The following is a 10,887-nucleotide window of genomic DNA, read 5'->3' as shown; positions in this document are numbered from 1 at the left end:
TTAATGGCAAATGTGAGCATGCATCTTGCATGCATGGACAACTTAAATGAGTTGTCTAGGAAGCTTGCATGGACAACATTAATAGCTGCCGAATTACCCTTTCCCATATGCCTTTTCGTGGAGACCAATGGACAAAGCATTAAAAGACATGTTGGTAGATATTTCCTAAGTGGCTATTCAGCCAAAGCATGCATGAAGCCTCCTTTCTTCAAGGCTGAACGTTCCACTCTCCAAGAAGCTTTTCAAAGCATTCACACTTAGTTGTCTACTCATATTTGGGTTTCACATTGTATGCCCATTGCAGTTTCTTCATTCATCCACCCATTGGTGTTCATTCATTCACATCATTTTCCCTAACTATGAAGCTACCTTTTGAAGAACCATTCAGCCAAATTTGGACTTATCCAATTAATGGTTTTTGTTCTAGATTATTCTAGGATATTCATGATCGAATTTTACTTAGTTTTTAAGCATTGTTCTATGTCCATTCGGCTACCTACCTTTAGCTTATCAATAGTTGTTATTTTCATTTGTAAAAAGGTTGTTGAACTTTGATTATTGTTTCTTGTTAATGAAACTATTTGTTGAGATTCTTTTCTCCCTCATTTCATTTAAGACTTGTTGGCTTATTTAGGAAGACTAATGGCGTCAACCTGCCTTTCTTCTATCCCGAATTATCTCTATTCATAGTGTGGCGTTTAAAACTATACCAAGGTTCCTACTTTGCTAAGTAGTGGGCCGAGGTCTACCTTTTTTCATCTGATCACCTTAAAGGCCTATAAGCAATTAGTTCAATACTCTTTAGTATTGGGCATTTCACATACCACTCGACTCATCCCGCGGCGGATCGTATCATCTGGTATTTTGCAAAATGGGAAGTACTGATGTTCGCACCATCATCGGGAGTAAGTTCGTAATGTGAAAAAAATAAAAAAAATTTGAAAAAAAAATTATTTTGTATCAAAAGCATTGTATTTAGCATTCTTGTAATTGAAAAAACAAAGAAGAAAAAGGAGAAGCAAAAAGAAAAAAAGAAAACAAAATCGAAAAAAAAGTGTTGAAAGAAATCGAAGTAAAAAAAAAGTAATGTGAGAATATATGTTCTTGTTGATGCTTTTTTTGTATTCCCGATCAGGTAGGTTTGATTTTCTACCAATCACTTCCTACCCCATCGCCACATTCAAAACCATTCCAATTCTTCTTTCAGCCTACCCTTAACCCCCTCATCATAATCCTTTGTTAAACCATTTGCAACCGACCCCTAAGCCTACGATAAGGCTGTGGCAAGCTCGACTACGAAGTTACGAGAGAAAAGTTTGAGAGGTAAAATGCACGAGCATGTGAGATTATTCGAGTGAAGAAAAAGGCTATAAAGAGTGTAAACACGAGCGTGAGTGTCACTTTCTTCTTTCTTTCCTAGTGAACTCGTAAGGATTTTGTAGTGAGGACTTTATTTCTATTTCACTTAACAATTTTCCTTTTCAGCGATAACAATCATGTCTCGTGAAGAATTTATCGAATCAAAATATCAATATTTGGTGCAAGAAATGTGAAGAATGGTGAATACTAAGTTTGGCAAATTGCACAAGAGATTAGACCGTGTGGAGAAAAGAGACCAACAGGAACGACTACTCGAGAACATCACGGAGATACACATCCAACGACTACTCGAGAAGAGACTCCGATCGAGATTCCATTTTATCAAGGAATTTGAGACAAAGAAAAGTCAATTTTGATTTTGTATCCTTTTGAGAAGATGTGCGAGATGAAAGATACACCTCTTCAAGAACTCCAAAGAAAACTTCCACGGAGATATCTTCATGAAGGACTTTTCGTGAATCACATGTAAATGGTTTTTCTTCTTTTAAACAAAATGATTATTCTCCTGAATCCCTTGTAACCTCTTGTAAAAAGAAAACGAGAAAAGAAAAAGATGAAAAGCAAAAAGCTATCAAAAGAAAAGAGAGGCAAGAAAATATTATGTGAGAAAATGAGAGGATCTTGAATGAATCGAGAAAAGAAATAAAGAAATGAAAGAAAAAGAGGGAAAAATAAAATAAAATGAGATTGAAAAAGAGACTGAAAAGGAGAATGAAAAATAAAAAGAATTTGAACAAAAGAAAATAGTGGAAAAATAAATTGAGGTAAAAGAAATGAGTGCTTCCAAAGAAAAAGATTCGAGTGGAAAAGATGTTAATGAGCAAGCGAGGATTGTTTCCACTAACCCACCTGTTAGTTTTTCCTGTGATATCTCTTCCCAGGTTTTTGAAAATTCGTGTGTCAACTTCCAGCTTCTATACCTTCCCAACAAGCGGCGATTTTGATTATACAAGAAAGGTAAGAACGAGAAAGACAACCGTCCACTTTTGTCTGAAGGTAAGCAAGGTAAGGACTCTATGATTATCGAGTCACGATCATTTGATTTAAAAACTGCTAATAAAGGTTTGACGGTTCAATTTCTGAAAGGTCTCCAAATTTTGATTTGGTTAGTTACTGTTCAACTCTTGATGTTAATGACCTTGTTTCAAGAAGAGCCACGAAAAGTTTGTCTTATGACATGTTTAACCCTTCTGTTGAGTTGGTTTTGCCAATATGAATCCTGGAGGTGTGTGATAAAAGTTTTGCACGTACAAATGTTAATGTGTTTGTGTGACAACTCGAATTAGGGCCTAATCGGAATAGTAGTTTCGTGACCACAAATTCGAGAGAGAAATAATCCTTTTATAATTATTTTGGGGTTTATGATATGATTTCATGATTTCATGAAAATTTCGTGATGAAATTCTGTGCATTTCGCGCTTAAGTTGAGAATATAGACTAAATCGAATAAATTGTAAAACTCGTGTTTTAGAAGTTTTTAGTATGAAATTGCTTTGGGATATTAATTAGGAGGTCTTAAATAGCAATTTGACCCATTCTTAAGTTATGGACAAAAGTTGGACATGGAGGGAATTTTTTTGAAAGTTTAGTAGTAAGGGCATTTTGGTCATTTGTATATTAAATGAAATAAAATGGGAAAAATAACACAAAATTGGTTATCATCTTCATTAGTTGCTGCCGAAAATTGCTCTCCTCCATAGCTAGGGTTTCTTCAACTTTCAAGCTTCATAGTAAGTGAATTCAAGCCCCGTTTTTAATGTTCTTCACATTTTGAAATCTTCGTAGTTCGGTTTACTTATTTCTACCATTAGTTCAATTAGGGTTTATGTTTAAAAATTTACCCATGAATTATAGGCATGTATTTTGTTGTTTGATGGTAGAATATGAATGTTTGAAGTTAGGGGAACGATCTTTTCTACGCGATTTTTAACGAAAACGAGCAAAACGGCATAATCGATAAAAATACCTATTGTTCATAACTATGTGTTAGAATGAGAATTTGATGTTGCCATAGAAGAGAAAATGATCAGAGGTCATTAAACATAAGAATCGGGCTGAAATTAAATTTCCGAGCCTTGGGGCAAGATCATAATTTTGTAAAGTTAGGGGCAAAATGTAATTTTTGTATAATGTGATTTTTGGATTAAAATAAATAGTTTGAGTGTTAAATGAGCTAAATATGTTGTTATAGATCAAGAAAGGCGTGGAATTGACCTCGAACGGGGAAAGGAGAAAGTTTTGGACTAAATTGCAAAATTCCCATATTTTGCACCGAGGTAAGTTTGTATGTAAATAATACATTAATTTCATTTACATTTTTATATTTCAGCCTATTATATATATTAGCTGATGTTGAAGTATAAATCGACTATTGAAAGAATGGAAATAAATAATAGAGAGAGATCCCTTGAACATTCTAAAAATCGAATAAAATAGAGGGAGCGTAGCTAGGTCACATGTATGGTGCCGAGTGCACATCATGTGTACAAGAAGGCTACGAGATACTATATAGTAGCTAGGTCACATGTGTGATACAGGATGTATCCCATGTAGACAAGAGAGCTACGTGAGAGATAAATGTAGCTAGGTCACATGTGTGATACGGGATGTATCCCATGTAGACAAGAGAGCTACATGAGAGATAAATGTAGCTAGGTTGCATGAGTGATTCCAAGTGAAGGACACCATGTAGACAAGAGAGCTACAAGATAAATCGGCTAGGTCGCATGAGTGGTACTAAGTGTTCACCATGTGTACATGAGAGCTGAATTAAATGAGATATGATGGTGGGGCTGTGTGCTGAAACTATCAAGTATCGAGGATTATTCCGAACTATTCAATGGGATGGTTTTGTGGTGACATTGTAGTCATAGACCTACACTTGTGATGTATGAAATGTGATGAAAATGATTTGTAGTACATATATATATGTAAGTTAAAATGAGGTTAGTATAAAGAATGTGTGAAAGAATGAAATTAACATTAAAATTGTTTTGGACAGTAGCAGTGACGTGATTTTGAAAATTCACCAAAAATATAAGGAATTTAATTAGAGGTTGAATGAGATGTGAAATTAAATTTTAATGAGTCTATTTTCATATAAAAGAAACAGAGCAAGCAAAGGAATTCTATATTTTGAGATATTTACAAATGTGTGAGACTTACTCAGTATGACTATGTAATCCCCTATTTCAACTTTGAAAAATCATTAACAATTGTAAAAAACAAATTAAGAAATATAGTTTATATGCCTAAATTACTTATTGAGTCTAGTTTTAAATGAAATAGGTTTCATGGTTATTTGAGTTGTGTACTGAGATAAATTCAATTCGTAATGAACAGAGGTCAGATCAGTTGAGCTATGTAACAGGGGAAAATTTAACTAATAAACTGTACTAATTGGCTGAACCAAAATTCTAGAAAACAATTAGTAATAATTTTATGAGTCTAGATTCAGGAAATTTTACGGATTTGAATTTCGAGTTTTGTAACTCGAGTTATGATTTCTGAGTGATCATGACGCAGAGGGACAACTTGATCAAATTGGAGTAAACAATAAAATTAAAAATATGATATAATTGAGTTATGTTGTAAACATATTAGATTTCTTATTTGTTATTTATATACTTACTTACTAAGCTATAAGCTTACTTTCTTTTCTCTCCTTTGTCTTATAGTGTCGCCCACCTAGCATGTGAGTCGAGATCATAGAAGATCCGCCGCACTATCAATACTCTTGGTATCTGAACTCAACATTTTGAAATATGGCATGTATAGCAGACTTAGTTATTTTGTTACGTGTCATAATTGTCTAGGTTCAAGTTACTACTTATAGTATCAAATTAATCATTTTGTACGAAGCCTTTGAAGTTGGTTTGTATTGTTAATGGCATATGTTATAAGGATCAAATTGCATGCCATATTTTTGTTGGGTTTTGTTTAATAGTATATACTATAATTTGTTAATACCTCGTACCCTGTTCCGGCGACGGATACGGGTAAGGGGTGTTACAGTTCGAATACTTAAACTCTTTGAATATATGTGCTAAACCTTTTTGTTTAAACATGCCTATTCGATTGGTTTGTAATGGATTTGAACTTTTGAAAAGTTGCATGTTCACAATTTCTTTGTTCGACATGTGTTCAAAGGTTTTCACATACAATGAATAATTCGTTAGATTTTTCCCTTCAAAAGAAAACCTTAAATTTTTGTACGAAGTTTCCATGTTTTGATCTGCCTATTCGATTGAGTTTTGTGAAGTATGAATGTTTGCATGTTCGTCTGCCTAAACTTTTTTTTATCTACTTTTGTGATTTATTTGAGAAAGTGAGACTCTTGCTGTATTTTGGGATAAGTGATCAAAATCAAGTGTTTAAGCCTGGAGCTAGCCACTTTAAGTTGATACCAAGAAAAGGTAAGTATCGTAATCTCATTGTAAATAAATTTGTTGTACCTTTTCATCTGTTACGAATTCTATCTTCATTTCTGAAAATAAATCTTGTGGTTAGTTTACAAAATCAAAATTCAGTTTTTGATTCTGAAAATTTTATTTTTAATCCTAGAATCAGTTCATGCTATCCACCTGTGAATAACATCTTAGCATGTCCTTTTAAGTATATCCTTCCTGATGGTATTGACATTTTCCATTTTTAAGGAGATTACATTTTGAAAAGCGCAAATTTTCTTTTTAAATTTTTACCTTTTCAGATTTATTCGAGTTCAAAATATCGATTACATTACCTTGCTGAGGAACGAAGGCTTATTTTGCGCAAACGAGGTAAAATCGAACTTTCATCATGTAACTTCCAAGATAATCAAGGTAAGTCAACAATATCTTTGTTTTGTTTGAAAGATGAAGAAATCAGTGTTGTTGATGATGACTTTGTGAAAAGTGGCCATTTTATTCATCCTACTACTATAAGTCCATTCAATCGAATACGGCAAGATGAGGTTGTTCAAATAAAAAAGCCAAGTGAATATGTCTTTTCTTTTGATCTATTTGGAATGTTGTGGTTGAAACGAGAAATGCATTCTTGTTTCTTAAATTGCATGATTAATCATTCCTTGCTTCCATTCTGTTCAATTGTTCATATTGATGGCATATCGAAATTGTGTGATAATAAGAAGCATCCATGTTATGAACAAATAAAATTTTTGCCATATAATTGTTGGACTGGATTTTATATGTGTTATTTGAATTTGAGTTCGTTGCATTTTTCATTGTCAAATTTGGTGAGTAAATTTGGAAAAGTTTGTGTGATAACCTTTGTCCTATTTGACTGAGGAAAGCTATGTGAGAGAAAATATTTCCCGGAAGAAAAATGGCTCGACTTGAGGACAAGTCGCCCTCAAGAGGGGGGAATGATACGAACCCACCCCGTAAACTACTTTGGTCAAGCTTACCCAGCCGAGCATTGCGCTGTTGGCAAGCTAATCCTAGCTCGTTTCCAGCTCCCCGAGTTCTGTCCAGCTTAATCCAGCTTGTTACCAGTTTAATTTTAATTTGACACAGCTTATTAGAGCTCAACTCGGTTTGGCGCAAGCTTATTGAGCTTGATTCGAAATTATTTAATTTCCATGCATTCTAATTTGTTGAAATAATTAAGTTAGTTTATTTAGTTAGCTTAAAATAATCAGCTCATTTTAATTTGTCAAATCAGTACACAATTAAAAATAAAGTTTTAATGTGTCTCATGGATTTAATATGTCAAGTTTAGGACAAATTAATTAGCTGCTGCTACTTATTTGTCTAGGCCAAATTTAATGGTTTTCCTAGCATTAAATGTGAGTCATAAATATGTCATTGTTTAGACATGTTGTTAATGTGTTTGTGATTAAAGCATAAATTTAAATTGTCTAAACATTGCTGCAGGTTTTATGAGCCGAATTTAATGTGTTTAACATGAATTTAATTCATGTTGCTACTTTGTCCAGCCAAATTTATGGTGCATGATTTCTGACCGAATTAATTAGATGTTCGGGCAAGCATGGAACGAATTTAAGAAGTTGTTCAGCTTGCAAGGGGCGTCCATTAAAGAGGTTATTTGTGGCAAGAATGCATGGCCGAATTAATTGCTGTTTTTTTTATGCATTAATTTATTGTAGTTTCATGGCATGAAATGAATTTAATGAGTGTTAGAGCATGAACGGTATTTAAGAGGATGTTGGTTTATGGCCAAGTGGCAAATGTGAGCATGCATCTTGCATTCATGGACAACTTAAATGAGTTGTCTAGGAAGCTTGCATGAACAACATTAATAGCTACCGAATTACCCTTTCCTATATGCCTTTTCGTGGAGACCAATGGACAAATTATTAAAGGACATGTTTGTTGATATTTCCTAAGTGGTCATTCGGCCAAAGCACTCATGAAGCCTCCTTTCTTCAAGGCTGAATGTTCCACTCTCCAAGAAGCTTTTCAAAGCATTCACACTTAGTTGTCTACTCATATTCGGGTTTCACATAGTATGCCTATTGGAGTTTCTTCATTCATCCACCCATTGGTGTTCATTCATTCACATCATTTTCCTTAACTATGAAGCTGCCTTTTGAAGAACCATTCAGTCGAATTTGGACTTATACAATTAATGGTTTTTGGTCTAGATTATTCTAGGAAATTCATGACCAGATTTTACTTAGTTTTTAAGCATTGTTCTATGTCCATCTGGCTACCTACCTTTAGCTTATAAATAGTTGTTATTTTCATTTGTTAAAAGGGTGTTGAACTTTGATTATTGTTTCTTGTTAATGAAACTATTTGGTGAGATTCTTTTCTCCCTGATTTCGTTGAAGACTTGTTGGCTTATCTAGGAAGCCTAGTGCCGTCAACCTGTCTTTCTTCTATCCCAAACTTATCACTATTCATAGTGTGCCGTTCAAAACTATACCAAGGTTTCTACTTTGCTAAGTAGTGGGTCGAGGTCTACCTTCTTTCATCCGATCACCTTAAAGGCCTACAAGCAATTGGGTCAATACTCTCTAGTATTGGTTCGTGCTTACTTTTGAGTTCCTTTCTTTCCATACTTACATTTCATATTTTAATCCCTATCTTTAAACCCATTGAATAGCTTCCCCTTATCTACTTAAAAACACCCTTTTAAACAAATTGAATGATACTTCTTCATAGACGATCGGGCATTTCACATACAACTCGACTCATCCCGAGGCAGATCGTATCAAGGACACTACCGTGTTTCTCTAGTTCGAATGTTACAAGGCCTAGGGTGTTTACGCATAGCCTGGCCACACAACCGTGTGACCCCTGTTTTCTAACTTTTACAAGTTTTTCTTAAAACTTCTGTTTTGTTTCAAATTAGTCCCGGTTTGCCTCAAAACTATTTTTAGGGCCTTGGAGGCTCTATTTAGGGACAAAATGCTTATGATTGATATGTTTTGAATGGCATTTGTCCATTCTAATGTTATATTGATAAATGTTTCTCGATTGTATGGTAATGCTTCGTAAACCTAATTCGGCGATGGAGATGGGTTAGGGTTACATGTTCGGAAAAAAACTTGGATTTTGACACAACCTGAAACACAATCAAATCCAAGTAAAAGAAAACAATTACAATTAGATAAATAATATAAAAAATAGAATAGTAAATCAAATATTGGAACAATAAAGAAGAAAATAAATAATATAGATGAAAAAGGTAAAACTTGATATGTAGAAGTTCTAAGAAGCCCTGGAAACACGAAGAATCAACAACCCTCTTTCAAAAAGCTCTAATTTCTCCTCCAAGATAGAAAACTTGGTAAGAAAGAGTTTGAAGATGATCCCCACAATCTAAAAAGATTGTTGAAACTCTTCTAAAAGAAACTAAAGAGAAATTTTTGAAAAGAAAACTTAAAGAGAAATTATTAACTCAAATGAGAAGTTGAATAATAATGAATGGTATGAATTGTGTACAATGCAAATGTCTTTATATATGCTAGCTAAATAAATCTAAATAGAACTCTTAAGTATGCTAGAACTCTAGTTAACTTAAACAATACGTAGTTTTAAACTAAACTTTCTTATTGACATAAAACTCCTAAATAACTTAAAATACTTAATAATTATAAAAAATTTATAATAATAAAAAAATAAGAGTTGATAAATACAATACTGGACTCATATATAATAAAAATTAAGCCTAAAAACTGAACCCAATATGATTTAAACTCGAATTAAAAGCCTGAAACTCGTAATTCCCATCAAAATCTTGTCCAAGAATTCTACTTATGCAGTCTTCACTAAAACAGTCATAACTTGAGCCCTCGAACTCAAAATTAAGTGATTCAAAGTGTGTTTCGAAGCTAAGAGATACATCTTCAAAATCTATGCAGACATCTCAACCCAAAAATTTATAGATCTCATCCAAAAAGTTATCACAATTCTGCTGATTTCTTAAACTTGAAAATCAACAGCTTCGGTAAATGAAATTTAATAAATTTCACCACATCCGTGCATGTATCATTCGCCCTTTCCTCAAAAATATTCTTCCTCAAATTTTATCTTTGATCAAATCTGGGTTTGATTTTCTTGGCCTTTGACATTATTGCTGGGCCATGAGGTAGTGTGAGCCCATCATATCCATGGGTCTAAAATTGGGCCTTAAGGCTTGCATCATTTCCCCCTTCCTCAAGAAGATTCGTCCTCAAATCTTTAGGTGCACAAAAAGAAATGGGATTAGAATAAATACTAATAAAATGAAAAAAATTACATACCTAAGCTTTCTTGTGTGCCAAAATTATCTCCAAGATCAAGGATATGATTTTGATCTCCCAAATCAAGATGGATAAGTATCTCTCCTTCAAAAACAAACCATCAACACTAAATAAAGAAATATTAGGCACATGAGTGTTCAAGAAAAAAATAACCTATAACTTTCTTTGAATATACATGGTCATCCATAAGAATATCCAACGACAAGTTAAGAATTTCACATAATTATAAAAACTAGGTAGTTTTATGTTATTATGTAAAAATTCATATTTAAAGTCTAAGGTAGAAAATTTTGTTGCAAGATCAAATGCATAAGGTTTTTTAATAAACCTATCGAATGCAACAAAAGTAACCTTTACATACGTAGATAAACCCATAAAATCAATTGAACTTTCAGACCATTGTTTATTGAAACTTGACCAATGAGAAAGCATGCTGTAAGGAAAAATAAAATCAATAGCATACTTATCAAAAACATTGAAGATATGCCTACATATTTCAATTTTCAATGTATTATTACTTTTCTTACCTTCTAGCGTTTGTGGAGAATTATCAATGTTCAACTTACCTCTCTCCCATAATTAAAATAGTCTATTGATGGTACAGTAATATAATTGGAAGTCCGTCAATGGATCCTTGAAGTCTTGTAATAAAAAAAATACCACTAAACAAATTCGAGTTAGGATTAGTTAAAATATAATCACTCATCACTTTTGTATAGGTATTTTCTTACTTTTCATACTCTTTTTCCACTTGAGAACTCTCCAATTTTACCTCATATGGATTTTCACTCACCAAA

This window comes from Gossypium arboreum, chromosome 10 (assembly GCF_025698485.1).
Source record: "Gossypium arboreum isolate Shixiya-1 chromosome 10, ASM2569848v2, whole genome shotgun sequence".
Classification (NCBI taxonomy): Eukaryota; Viridiplantae; Streptophyta; class Magnoliopsida; order Malvales; family Malvaceae; genus Gossypium; species Gossypium arboreum.
This window is presented reverse-complemented; position numbering follows the sequence as displayed.